The 14105-nt window shown below is 40.9% G+C and overlaps 1 long non-coding RNA gene across 1 annotated transcript; it reads right to left on the bottom strand.

Moving 5' to 3' along the window:
• Nucleotides 1–9979: 9979 nt before the first annotated feature.
• LOC144461938 (uncharacterized) lies at nt 9980–13480 on the bottom strand. Its single transcript, XR_013490518.1, has 2 exons — nt 13244–13480; nt 9980–12758 (listed from the first exon to the last, which is right to left on the bottom strand). It is a non-coding gene; the product is annotated as an uncharacterized LOC144461938 (long non-coding RNA).
• Between the last annotated feature and the right edge of the window lie 625 nt (nt 13481–14105).

Raw genomic sequence — 14105 nt, 5'->3', positions numbered from 1 at the left:
TCAGCCTAACTAGGGGCTGGTACAGGGCAAGCCTGAGCCAGCCCTAACTATAAGCTTTATCAAAGAGGAAAGTCTTAAGTCTAGTCTTAAATGTGGAGACGGTGTCTGCCTCCTGGACTGTAACAGGAAGATGATTCCACAGGAGAGGAGCCTGATAGCTGAAGGCTCTGGCTCCTGATCTAACCTTTAAGTAACCTTTTACGATTAAACTTTTATACCTTCATCATCTTATCAATTGACCAGTATTTCACATGACAGGCCAGACCAAGTATAAGCTCTATGTCTTTAATCATTTTATCTTGTCCGTGATTAAATGTAAATGGAATACAATTCAGCAAGGTGTCTTCATACTGTAAATTTGTTTAAATTAATTTTGTTTTTGAGATCAGTGTCAGCATGTGCAATTATATAATTACTTAACTGGCGATTCAAATTAATATTAGGGCTAATATTTAAATAAAAACATCATATAACTGTGATGTTATATATAATTGTGTTTATGGTTATGCACCTCTGTATCACATACAATCAAACAAATGCATGGCATTATGATGTTTATTTCTCCTCGTTTGCTGGAAACTTTATTCTTCTACAATTTACAACTTGTGTTTTGTTGACTATATCTCTGGACTATACCTTACTGCCACCTTGTGGTCTAACTTAGTCACTGCACATGACTTTTAACTGAGGAGGAAAAAAAACACACACAATTGAATATTGATTTTGCCATGGATTGCCAAGGCAACGATTGAAGCTCTGAAGCTTCAGAGCATTTAGGTCAGCCCTAATTAATATGTAGCTTTTTCCACACCTAAACATGACTTACCATTTAAAATTGATACAGTAACATCATCCAGATCATCCATGATGGTCCCTTTTCTTGTGTTCCTTAATCTGGTAAGGAGGAAAATCATCACAGTCACATTAAAGACAAACTGGCCACATTAAATTACAATTTTCTAAAATGTCATCGCAAAGCTCTGGTACATGTTGCAATAAGCTGAATTTGAGGCTTCAATGTCAGTGTTAAACATTCACCCAGAACAAAAGAAGATTGTTCCTGTAAGCAGCAGTACAGTTTTAATTACTTACCTACAGAGAGGAATAGACTGCCACCCTTACTGTTTAACTTTAATACCAAATTATCTGAAAAATTGAAAAAGGAAATGCACCCTCCCTTAATGTATAAATATAGGAAGTACTTTGTTCTGTATTTTCATGTACACCCCACTCTAATGTGAACACTGTTTTTATTTGCTTGGAATGACTTAAAAAATAATAAAAACAAAAGAGGTTTGACAGCAGATTGGCATTAAATCTATATTTGCTGAAGAGAATAACAACCAGAATGACAGGTCTGTCACTCAGTGTTAGTATGATATCCTTGGCTTTATTGTCTGACTGCTTTCTCCATCTACATTAGAAAATTATCCATTCAAAAAAAAAAAAAAAAAAAAACTCAGCTGCATCCTTTGAAATATGAGTTTAGTCATCAGTCTGAGTATGTGTTACTGATTTGCCTCAATGTCAACCAATTATGAAACAAAGAATTGAAAAACACTTGAAACATATTTACATATATGACTTGATACAGGCTTAGCTTTGTACTGTCCAGTGTGATGTCATATTGATTCTCATGTATAATATGTAAAAAGTAAGCTCTAAATGCTAATGAAAATACAACCAGAACAACTACAGCTATGCCGTCTGCTTTATGAAATTAAAAACCTACTTTTCTGTTCTGCTCAAACCTTTCTCTCCACTCCACTCTTCCTCACTGTCATTTCTGTCTATGTCACTGTCCTCACTGTCAGATGGGATTTCCCTAACATGCCGATCCTGCTCAGTCCTCCCACAGAACGATCTTACGTCCATTTTTCTGTCAAAATGTGTTCAAAGAAGTAAAATTCAATTGGAATAAAAATACTACTGCATTTACAGCTAGTTTTGTGCACAAATACATGAAGTAATATATGATTATATTCAAACACACTGTTAGCAAAGTCTCCCTCAAGAAGTCCCCCTCATCGCACAACGTTGCCCTGAGGCAACAATAAGAAAAAAAGCTCTCTACAACTTCATGCACACACATGTATTTCTGTTTACATTTTATGTCATTTTAAATATGATTACTAGGACAAATATTTTTCCCTTTTTCTCACACCATGTGCTCCTGTGACCATGTGTCAGAGAAGGATGTCCTGCCTTCAATTTATGCTTGATAATGATTTGATTCTATGCTGTATAGGGTCAATTGTTCGCCAGAGGTATTAGTGTCTGTTCATGAGTCTTAAGATCCTCTTTTAGAAGAAGTAGATGTTTACCATACCCTTGCTCGGGCTCTGTAAATTTAACAGTAAGCTAAATTTAACAAGATATCATGGGGGCTAGGAATAAGGTGGGTAAAACAAATAAATAAATAACAGCAAAAAGTACAACACCCTCCTTCGTTTAGCACGTCACACCAGGTCTTTATCTACCCTTTCAAAATAAAAGCACCATCCTTTATAATGTAGCTAACGGGGCAAAATTAAAACATCAGTATACTGCCTGCAAAATGGATAAATGACATAACTAATCTAAAAACAACAGATGATTAAGGTAACTTACAGTATTTGCTAGTGTTTATGGCTGCAAGAAAGATGGCTGCCACATGTAAGGCTGCCTTCAAAAACTTCACGTTAATGCTCTAACATGGCGATGAAATAAAAACATGCAATCTGTCATCCGAAGGAATGTAACGTTATTAGCGAATAGAGTATGGTGGGAGCACTGCAGCTGATTTAACAGGGGAAATGGAGCGAGAGCCGTGATATTTTTGCACTCCAGTCTGGACAGAGGTTTTGCATGGCACAAGGTCAGTGTCAGACTGGAGGAGACGATCTCCTCCCAGTGGCATTGGCAGGTAGTGGCACCGCAGTGGCAATCTGTGGCAGTCTGTGGCAACCTGTGGCATCTCCTGGCACCTGCTCGGCAGTTCAGAAACGCCTCACTTGACTCGCTGCCAGTAAGGGCGGGGCCACATTTCCTGGGAAAACCCACGGGTCCGTGTTGTTGTTATGACAGTCACTCTGCTTTCCACTTCCGCCATGGAGTCATGATGAATACAAAATAAAAATTAAGGGAAAAATCAGCTACTTGTTTATACATTTTAATGTACAAAGTTTTGCACAATTTCTCTTTGTTTTGCACTTCTTAATATTATCTAAATATATATTAATATCTGTTCCATAGGGTAAATGTGAATGTAAAATACTGCACATATTGTACTATTATTATTCTGATATTTAATATTTTATATTTCCCTGTGTTTATATTATTCTTATTTTCTATATTTCCTTGGTTGTATTACTTGTTTTACATATCTAATATGAAATACAATTATGAAAATATCTTAACATAACAGTTGCTACGCAGTGCCAAAGCCTGCCACAACATGACAGGGTGTCTTTGCAACAGCTGGACTGACAGAATGTAACAATAGCATAAAGGGTACTATTAACACAAGCTATATTACAATATCTAATATGAAATACAATTATGAAAATATCTTAATATAACAGTTGCTACGCAGTTCCACAGCCTGCCACAACCTGCCACATCATGCCACAGCCTGCCACAGCCTGCCACATCATGCCACAGCCTGCCACAGCCTGCCACATCATGCCACAGCCTGCCACATCATGCCACAGCCTGCCACAGCCTGCCACATCATGCCACAACTTGCCACAGCCTGCCACATCATGCCACAACCTGCCACAGCCTGCCACATCATGCCACAGCCAGCCATAGCCTGCCACATCATGCTACAGCCTGCCACATCATGCCACAGCCTGCCACAGCCTGCCACATCATGCCACAACCTGCCACAAGGTGTCTTTGTAACAGCTGGACCTCCGACCTACATAACTTAACTAGATACTGTTGAATACCATGTTGTCTCAAGTGCAATTTTCCTCTTTATGTTTACTGAATATCATCTGTATTATCATTGATAATACTATTAAATGCAAAACTTGTATTAATCTTGTTTATCAGCTTCTCCTAATTAGTGGTATGATGAGTATAATTAGCCTACATAGTTGTTTTAGTGGAGTAGATTGCTGAAACAATCTTTCACTTGGTGATGCAAGCACCAAATTTGGCACACAAGTGCTTCAGAACCTACTCTCTCAGAAAAGTGCGATGTCCACTTAAAAAAACAAAATGGCCGCCTTTTTTCAAGATGGCTGCCATTCGAAGTGGTATTAAATGGTGTTTGAACTATATTTTGATTGAATAATCCTATTTTGATGATCTATACATCAAAATATATGTTGATGTTAGAAGATGTAGTATGGCTTATCTGGGGTTGACCAGTGCATTAGAAATATGATGACACTTTTCTGATAGGGTTATGTTAACTTCAGAGTTGGGCAATCTTGTCCATATCCTATCGTCCTATCGCCATCTAGTGAAATCGCAGATGAACGATGTCATCGCCCGGGGGGGGGGGGGGGGGGGGGGGGTCATTATGCGTCGCCGCTGAACGAGGGATGCGCTTGTCGGTGGAATATGGCATCATAAGACCTTTGCTTCCAAGCAAACAAACAAACAAACCAAACAAACTTATAGCCTCTCTTTGGTGTTTGAGCAGCTTTATAAAACTCTTGAACATGTAATGACTCCTTAATTAGCAAGTTGACTTTACATAGACGGCATATCTTTTCAATTTCTCCTGACATTGTGTTGTTTGGTTTGTTCACCGCTCTGGGACATGCGGCCGAACATACTCGGGCGGAACATACGCGGAACGAATTCCGCGGAGGTCCGTGCGGACTCAAAGCGGACGTCCGCAAGCCCTGTGTGCTCAAAGCTCAGATTTTACGACCGCGCGGACTCCGCTCCGCGCATCAGTGACTGCTCGGCATGTATTTTTCACATCGCGGGGATTTTTCACGGACATTTTTACAGGAAACTACAACGCGGAAGTGCGCTCGACTATGAAAGCTCGAATGACTGTGGACATTCCTCGCGGAGTCCGCTCCGCTTATAGTACGTGAAACATCGTGAGACATCTTGAAACAACCCTTCTATCGCTGATGGGTGATCGGATCGCTCATCGGCACAACCCTACTTCAATTACAAACAATGTGAACAAACTGATTGGCTTATGTGGGTTTTTTTTTCTTTTCCTCTTTTGGCCCGCCACCACTCCCCCCTCTATGGAGGACAACTTTATTGACCCGCCACCCTCCACGGAGGACAACTTTATTTGACCCGCCACCACACCCCCTCCACGGAGGACACCTTTATTTGACCCTCCACCACACCCCCTCCACGGAGGACAACTTTATTTGACCCGCCACCACCACCCCTCTATGGAGGACAACTTTATTTGGCCCGCCACCACACCCCCTCTCTGTACAGCTTTGATTGGTTCTTCTTTTAGTCCTCACATTTGCAGGCACACAACTGTGTACACTTCAGGATGAAGTGATAGCATTTGCATCGTCCTCGGCATTCAGTCTTGCAGCCGCATTTTGTCACCTGCTCACAAGTTTGAGCAATGGGTGGAAGGGTTGTCCAGAGAACTTGCCAGACCTCACCATCTTTTTGCCAGCCCCAGTTGGCAGGGCTTTCAGTTTGCATTTCGCACACTGTTGCCTGGCTCCATATGCAGGCAGCTTGAAAGGCAGACCGTTTCACATGCTGAACGAGGGATGCGCTTGTCGGTGGAATATGGCATCATAAGACCTTTGCTTCCAAGCAAACAAACAAACAAACCTCAATGTATCCTCAATACCACCTCCATCATCCAATCTGGATGGGTTTAACTTGATGGGCAACTTGTTGATTGCCTGAAATTGTGGTATGTTTTTGGCTATCATCGAATAGCCATCAGAACTTCACTCATAATGGGTAGGGGGAGAGATCAACTCCTCTTTTGTATCTGTCTGACAGAGGCAACACTTCCTCCAGTCAGTTTTAGTAGCGCAACTCAGTGGATTATTGGCAGACATCTTGTGTTATACAGTTATAGGTCGAGGGTTTATCCTTTTACCACCCAACTGTACAAAACATTAAAGCACATTGAAATATGGGATGCAACTAGGTTCAAGCATCTGGTGCCCTACACCTAGCCCAATCGTTCATCCAGTGCCATTTAAGTCCCGTGCGATCTGTACACCATCCAGGGAACTGAAGCCCCGTTACCCTTGGCTCGGCTCTCCCGCGCTGGCACATCCTGTCAGTTCAGGTGCAGCTATCTAACTACAATACTACAACTAACTAAACTTCTAGTTGAGATATATAGAGGGGCTTATTAGATAGCATTTGAGACACTAAAGTATACTACAAACTACAGTGAGTACACACACTACAACAGTTAGTAAACTACAACTACAGTTAGTACACAACAAGCCGACACTGAACCCCATGCTGAGTCTCACAGCAGTGATGTCACCAGTGTGCCCTGGTTGTGCTTTGACATCACTCTTACAAAAAATTACAAACCAATAGAGCTTGACCACAGCATTTCAGTGAATGATGGATATTTCCCTTCAACTTAATGCAATATCTGTGATCGGACAGCTTCCGAAAATGCTAATTTTGAGTCACGTTATAGCCGCCATCTTGAAAAGTGGTGGCCATATTGGAATTCAGTTGACACTATTGAGTTCTTCCAGTCAGAATACATTAATTTTGATGTTTGGATCATTAATACATTTCTGTTCATTCAAGTTCTACTTCAAAAAGCTTCTTCGTCCAACCGTGACAGACGCGACCATAGGAGTTGGGCCCAATTCCAATCCGATCCCTTACAGACTCACTGACTTAGAGGTGTGTTCATGTGAAGTGTGTGAGTGTGTGAGGGCTGTCCCATTGTCAAATCGTCAAGTCAGTGAGTCAGTGAGTGAGCCCTTTATGCCCCCTTACCGTAGGTCAGCATCGATGCAGACTTACGGTAAGGAAATTACCCACAGTTCATAGCGTTGTGACGTCAAATACAGGGGTTGCCCTCGGAACACTGGAAGTAACACGGTCGGCAGATATGCAAACGTTAACGTTATGGAAGGAGAGCGAAAAAACAGATAGATAAACAATGAAACATTACATTAACAAAGATTTAAGATGGTACATAAACACACATGAAGTCAGAGGAATACCAGTGGTTATATTCCACACACAAAGAATATATATCTAGAGATTAGATAAGTCAGTGAGGGTTCAGGGCTTGAGTCTTTAGGGGCCGGATTGGAATTGGGCCTAACTGTTACAGTCAGGGGAAGTATTTGCACAACGTATCAGTCTAAGTTTAAAGGGCCAGTGTGTAATATTTGGCATGGTTTATTGTCAATCTGAATCTGAATCTTCTACCCATTAATATGTTTATACAAGTGTATAATCGCTATAAAATAAAATTCGTTTGGTTTTCGTAGCCTTATAATTATGCTTTTATATATATACAGTACAGGCCAAAAGTTTGGACACACCTTCTCATTCAATGCGTTTTCTTTATTTTCATGACTATTTACATTGTAGATTCTCACTGAAGGCATCAAAACTATGAATGAACACATGTGGAGTTATGTACTTAACAAAAAAAGGTGAAATAACTGAAAACATGTTTTATATTCTAGTTTCTTCAAAATAGCCACCCTTTGCTCTGATTACTGCTTTGCACACTCTTGGCATTCTCTCCATGAGCTTCAAGAGGTAGTCACCTGAAATGGTTTCCACTTCACAGGTGTGCCTTATCAGGGTTAATTAGTGGAATTTCTTGCTTTATCAATGGGGTTGGGACCATCAGTTGTGTTGTGCAGAAGTCAGGTTAATACACAGCCGACAGCCCTATTGGACAACTGTTAAAATTCATATTATGGCAAGAACCAATCAGCTAACTAAAGAAAAACGAGTGGCCATCATTACTTTAAGAAATGAAGGTCAGTCAGTCCGGAAAATTGCAAAAACTTTAAATGTGTCCCCAAGTGGAGTCTCAAAAACCATCAAGCGCTACAACGAAACTGGCACACATGAGGACCGACCCAGGAAAGGAAGCCCAAGAGTCACCTCTGCTTCTGAGGATAAGTTCATCCGAGTCACCAGCCTCAGAAATCGCAAGTTAACAGCAGCTCAGATCAGAGACCAGATGAATGCCACACAGAGTTCTAGCAGCAGACCCATCTCTAGAACAACTGTTAAGAGGAGACTGCGCCAATCAGGCCTTCATGGTCAAATAACTGCTAGGAAACCACTGCTAAGGAGAAGCAACAAGCAGAAGAGATTTGTTTGGGCCAAGAAACACAAGGAATGGACATTAGACCAGTGGAAATCTGTGCTTTGGTCTGATGAGTCCAAATTTGAGATCTTTGGTTCCAACCGCCGTGTCTTTGTGAGACGCAGAAAAGGTGAACGGATGGATTCCACATGCCTGGTTCCCACTGTGAAGCATGGAGGAGGAGGTGTGATGGTGTGGGGGTGTTTTGCTGGTGACACTGTTGGGGATTTATTCAAAATTGAAGGCACACTGAACCAGCATGGCTACCACAGCATCCTGCAGCGACATGCCATCCCATCCGGTTTGCGTTTAGTTGGACGATCATTTATTTTTCAACAGGACAATGACCCCAAACACACCTCCAGGCTGTGTAAGGGCTATTTGACCAAGAAGGAGAGTGATGGAGTGCTGCAGCAGATGACCTGGCCTCCACAGTCACCGGACCTGAACCCAATCGAGATGGTTTGGGGTGAGCTGGACCGCAGAGTGAAGGCAAAGGGGCCAACAAGTGCTAAACACCTCTGGGAACTCCTTCAAGACTGTTGGAAAACCATTTCAGGTGACTACTTCTTGAAGCTCATGGAGAGAATGCCAAGAGTGTGCAAAGCAGTAATCAGAGCAAAGGGTGGCTATTTTGAAGAAAATAGAATATAAAACATGTTTTCAGTTATTTCACCTTTTTTTGTTAAGTACATAACTCCACGTGTTTATTCATAGTTTTGATGCCTTCAGTGAGAATCTACAATGTAAATAGTCATGAAAATAAAGAAAACGCATTGAATGAGAAGGTGTGTCCAAACTTTTGGCCTGTACTGTATATATATATATATATATATATATATATATATATAGCAAGGGCCTTGTTTTAGAGAGGTCGCCATCTTGCGCCGCCATGTATGTAAGGCAGCCCGAGCGGACAATCCAGCCAGCCAGAGAACGCGTTTCGCGTGTATAAATGAACCAACGAAGACAGCGGAAGGAAGGAGGAGGAAACAGCAGAGGGTGTTAGTAGTTCGTCGATAGAGAGTAGTGAAAAGTTTTTTTAGTTATAAAGTTTGCGAATGGACCACACTTACCACGCAACAGGAGAGAATGAACCCGAACTGTCATCTGCGAGGAAAAGAAGACGCAACTTCACTCCTTGTGATGCACTCTCTGCGGCGCTTTTGCTCCTGATGATATATCTCCCCAACGATGGTAGCAGTAGCACCGAATCCCATTATGTGCATTCAGCCTCTCTTCTCGCCCAATAGTATGTCTCTGCAGACCCGGAGACTGCAGATTCAGACCTGCAATTGTGGACCCGCAGTTCTAGACCCCTTGTTTTTTGTCCCCTACTGGACGGCTGTATAACTGCAACTAAATCAGCGTCTCACCCAAACACCACTGTTTGAAAGAAGTTGGACTTTTAATGCTTTATTACAATTTACAATTTTAAAATTTTATTACACCCAAATAAAAATACCAAGATTTAATTGTTGATTTATGCCTGGGTGCTGTTCTGCATTATTATTGTTTGCTGGTTGTTTTGTATGGTTTGATCCAACTATTTTAGCTCTTTATTTCTTAATATTCATCAGACTGCTCTGACTGGCACGCCAAAAACTTGCACTGCATTGATCAAACCTGCTACAACATATAATAGGAAATGTCTGGTCTTGGGTGTCCAGTGCTCACTTTTGTTGTGGGAATTTGAAACAAAGGCTGTGAAATACTGAAATGGTTTGAAATGTTTTATTGTGTGCAGTGGTTACATCACACATCAGGGAGATCTACAAAAAAAAGAAATCAAACATATCACAAAATTGAAAACAGAAACATTTAAAAAAAAATTAAATACCTATCACAGTCTACACTGAAATACTGAAGATTCTGGAGCATAGCAAATACATTATTATATCGACATATTAACAATAGTGCCCCTTCCTTCCTCATCTGCCTTTCGATCCTCCACAAAACTCCTCCACTTCACTGTGGTTTCCCCTTTCTGGATTGTTATGTGCACCTTAAAAAGAGAGTCCCTAATTATTCAAAGTTAAGATTTTTCAACCGTTTTACACACATAAACAAGGCCAAAACCTAATAATAGACAAAAATACATTTCTGATCATCTGCGCTGGATGAGCTTAATTTCTATCCACAAAATCTCTAAATATATGCTATAGAGTAATATCAATGTAGTGATATAAACACAGGTGATATATAATATTATGAATAATAAAGGAAAAAATATATTAAAAAAAATAAAGGTGTATTACATGATATACATGAATACAAAATTAACTTTTAGCATAAAGTACACTAATTGCCAATATGTAAACAGTTTCATGCTTGTATGAAAACGTAAGCCTATACACGTTTTTCTCATATCATCCATTTCATTGTTTTAATCATTTATTCAAGTTTAATTTAAAGCACATGCTAAAATTATTCGTCATCGCGCTTCGGTTTCATGAAACAAAATGTGCAGGTCAAACAGTTCATTGCTAACAAGCTAAACTATTACCTACTACTTTAACCCATATTTGACGTGCCTTTCAGACTATCGTGGTAAAGACAGTCATATCATTTTAAACGTATCACTGTAAAACATGAAGTTCGCTCTCTAATTCAAGTCAACAAAATAGTTGAAACAAATAATATGATTCACATTCGGATCGTCGTCGGCCATATTCAATAGTTTTAATAGTATGTTGGCTTCCAATGAAATAGAGGGCGCTGTCGCGAAATACAAGGTGTCCAGAACTGCGGGTCCAGATCTGCAGGTCTCAATCTGCAGTCTCCAGGTCTGCAGACACACCCTCCTCCTCGCCCGCTCAGCATCAAACACATGGAGTTCCTCATCTGTATGCTCCGGCTCAAACAGGTATGGCTCTGAGTCTGTGTCCGCTACAAGAAACTCTTCAAAATCGCGTTCAGAGTCGTCCATTGCAGCTACTATAGTCCGGAGATATCGCTAGGCTAAATAAACAGCTGAGCTCTGTTTACCGGCTACGCTGTCAGTCAGTGTGCGGGCTGGAGATTGAGCAGAGAGGGGAGGGGGTCCCCACTCGGTATGGTAAACGAGTATGTGTGTAAAGTTATGAAGTGTGTCTGTTACGCTAGAAGAGTCAGAGTTTGGGACGGAGTCGTTTACCCCCTGGAGTGTTACCGGAGTTTCTGGAGTGCTCAAATAAACTGGCCTTTTTCCCGAACACTCCTCTGGTCTCCTGCTCGTGAGGGATTCATTACAATATCGTAACATGGCTTAGATTTCTAAATAAACATTCACCTCGTTGTTAGATAGACCTACTCCTGAAAAACTCGTGCGCAAGGCTTTTTGTCCCTACGAGGCCACCGTCATTTACCCGACGGGAGGGGTGAGCGAGTGAGCCCTGCAATCTAGAATTTGACCACTGATGTCACTGTTTTCAACCCATTTTACACACTGGCCCTTTAAATGATGATAATAAAACAAATCATCTTTGGGTATTATAACCACAAAATACGTGTTAGTTGTTAAATACCCATTTAAAATTCTGGATTGGCATTAATATTTGTAAGTTACATTAAGTTTCAGAATGAACCCCCCCCCCCAATTCCTGATTTGGTATTGACCACGCCAATGAGCCAGGCCATTAGCACAGCAGACCAGTGGGCGCCAGGTAGTGGTAGTGTGGAATTAACATTCTCTGTTTGCGCTACATCTAGTTTGCAAGTGTAACCTGTGAGTGCAACCTTCACTTTGTAACAGAAATCTATGCTGCTGACCCCGGGTATAATATCTACGGTATCTAAGTCTGAGATTCCTGTCAAATATCTTAGACCCGGGATCTTACAGTTCAGAATGATTACAGGCTTGCTCACTTCCAGATCAAATATTCACTAGGTTCTTTTAAGGAGATTGGCAGTAGCGGCTCTGCAGAGAGAGAGCAAATAAAGACCTCCAACCCACACAAACCACACACGACTCCAACTTATGAAAAGCAGCAAATCCTCTTTATATAGGTATTATGTTCAGTTTAAACTCTTTGTACCTTTTTACGTTCAGCACATTCCTTTAACAGAAATTTCCTTGTTTGGTACAAATAACTCAAATATACCACGAAAATAAAATAATATAAATCCCCAAAATAAATGTAGCCCAAAATATCAGTAAACCAGAAATAAGAAAATGGGCACTCAGTGCTCCAAAAATAATAATAAATGTGGTACCACTTCACTTTTTTCCCTTTGAATGTTCCTTTAACCTTGTCTGTCCACCCTGAGTTTCCTTATGACATCAATTTCCTCAGTTTGTAGTTTATCTTGAGCCCAAGAACAAAAACCTGAGATCTCAGGAGAAAAAGCACAAAAAAAAAATAAAGTTCTCCTCAGCTGGATTTCCTACCACCCTCCTAGAACAGCAAATGTCCTGACGCGAAGAAGACATCCATGAGCAGCGGTGATGACCTTGACCACAGATGAGCAGCTCCTCGGATGTCACAACAGGATCGTTCCTCCAAAAAAAAAAAACAGCCTGCACACAAGTGTGCAGAGCAGTTAGCTTATCACATGCTATAAATTGTCTCTTTTAACTGTCCATCACTTGAAATAAAAATTGTGTTTGCATCTTCACCAGGTAAACCTCTACAACTGTAATCATGAACTAAATTGAATGGAAATATCTGCACATATTTGGCTTTTAACATTTTTAAATAACACTTCAGCTTTTAAACACATATCTGACCCTTTTAACATTTTTTTTAAATACACACACATCAGCTTTTAAGCACACTAAATATGCACAATCGCCCAATGCGCTCTTCCAGGCCTCAGTTAAACAAACAACAATGAGCAGCTAAAATAGCTTTTTACCATTGGCCATGTTCACATTGTGTCACACAACCTTATATCCTGACTGGTTTTTAGTTTCACAATCACTCTTAAGATGAAATAACACACAGTTTAATTTGTTGCAGACAACCCTTGATGCTAATAGCTAGCTTCGTGTGGCTAACTCACCAGGATAATCCGAACAATGGCGGAAATACCGCCGGAGTTCTTCCTGAAGATTTCTCTCCACAGCTCCTCCTTTCCTCTCTCTGGTGACACGCCAGCTCTAACTTCAACAGTTTAACACAGTTTTAGCTCGTGTAACTCTGACCTTAAAGTCTCATTTTGCTGTTTCCAACTACAAACCACCTGTCTTAGCTGCGTGTTGCCGTGCAGAGACAAGACGAGGGACTCCTCCATAGTGTCTGTGTGAGGCGTTCAGGGAACCTCTGGACATTTACAGCATCTACCAATAGGCTATACATGAGAGGCGTTTAGGGAACCTCTGGAAATTACAGCATCTACAGAAAATAACCTGGGTTACACAAGTATATTTAATTTTTGTCTCGCCGTGCTTACAAAACTTGATTTTGCCGTTAGTTGCAATTTCCAATAGGCTAACACCGTCCGCTTCCATCTGCTTGCCCTGTTGGCACCCGCCTGCTGGTTGAAAGACAGCCGCCACATCTGAGCCATCTCGGGTTGAAGGAGGACATTTTGATATACCATTTTTTTCTGACTGTGCCACTCAAACAAGAGGGATGCAAAGGACCACCAGTGGAGTCAACACAACTATCCCTCCAAATGAAATACTACAGCAAGAGCCTCAGGATTTTCAGATTCAGTTTACTGGTCATCAGGTAAGCTGATGCTAATGTTGGCTACCTTGCATGATAATATTGCACAACTACCTTATTAAGCATATTTGATCATATGTTAGCACAAAGTCACCTTGTTTTCTGATCTGCTCCCATTTGACCTGGTAAATTTTTATGACAGCATGTTGTGTTAACACCAACCCAGTACTGCCTGTTTGTTTCAAATGAAAATG

The sequence above is a fragment of the Epinephelus lanceolatus genome, chromosome 24, assembly GCF_041903045.1.
Source record: "Epinephelus lanceolatus isolate andai-2023 chromosome 24, ASM4190304v1, whole genome shotgun sequence".
In the NCBI taxonomy this organism is placed as follows: Eukaryota; Metazoa; Chordata; class Actinopteri; order Perciformes; family Serranidae; genus Epinephelus; species Epinephelus lanceolatus.
Note: the sequence above shows the minus strand (reverse complement) of the source record. Positions and strands in the feature narration are given on the sequence as shown.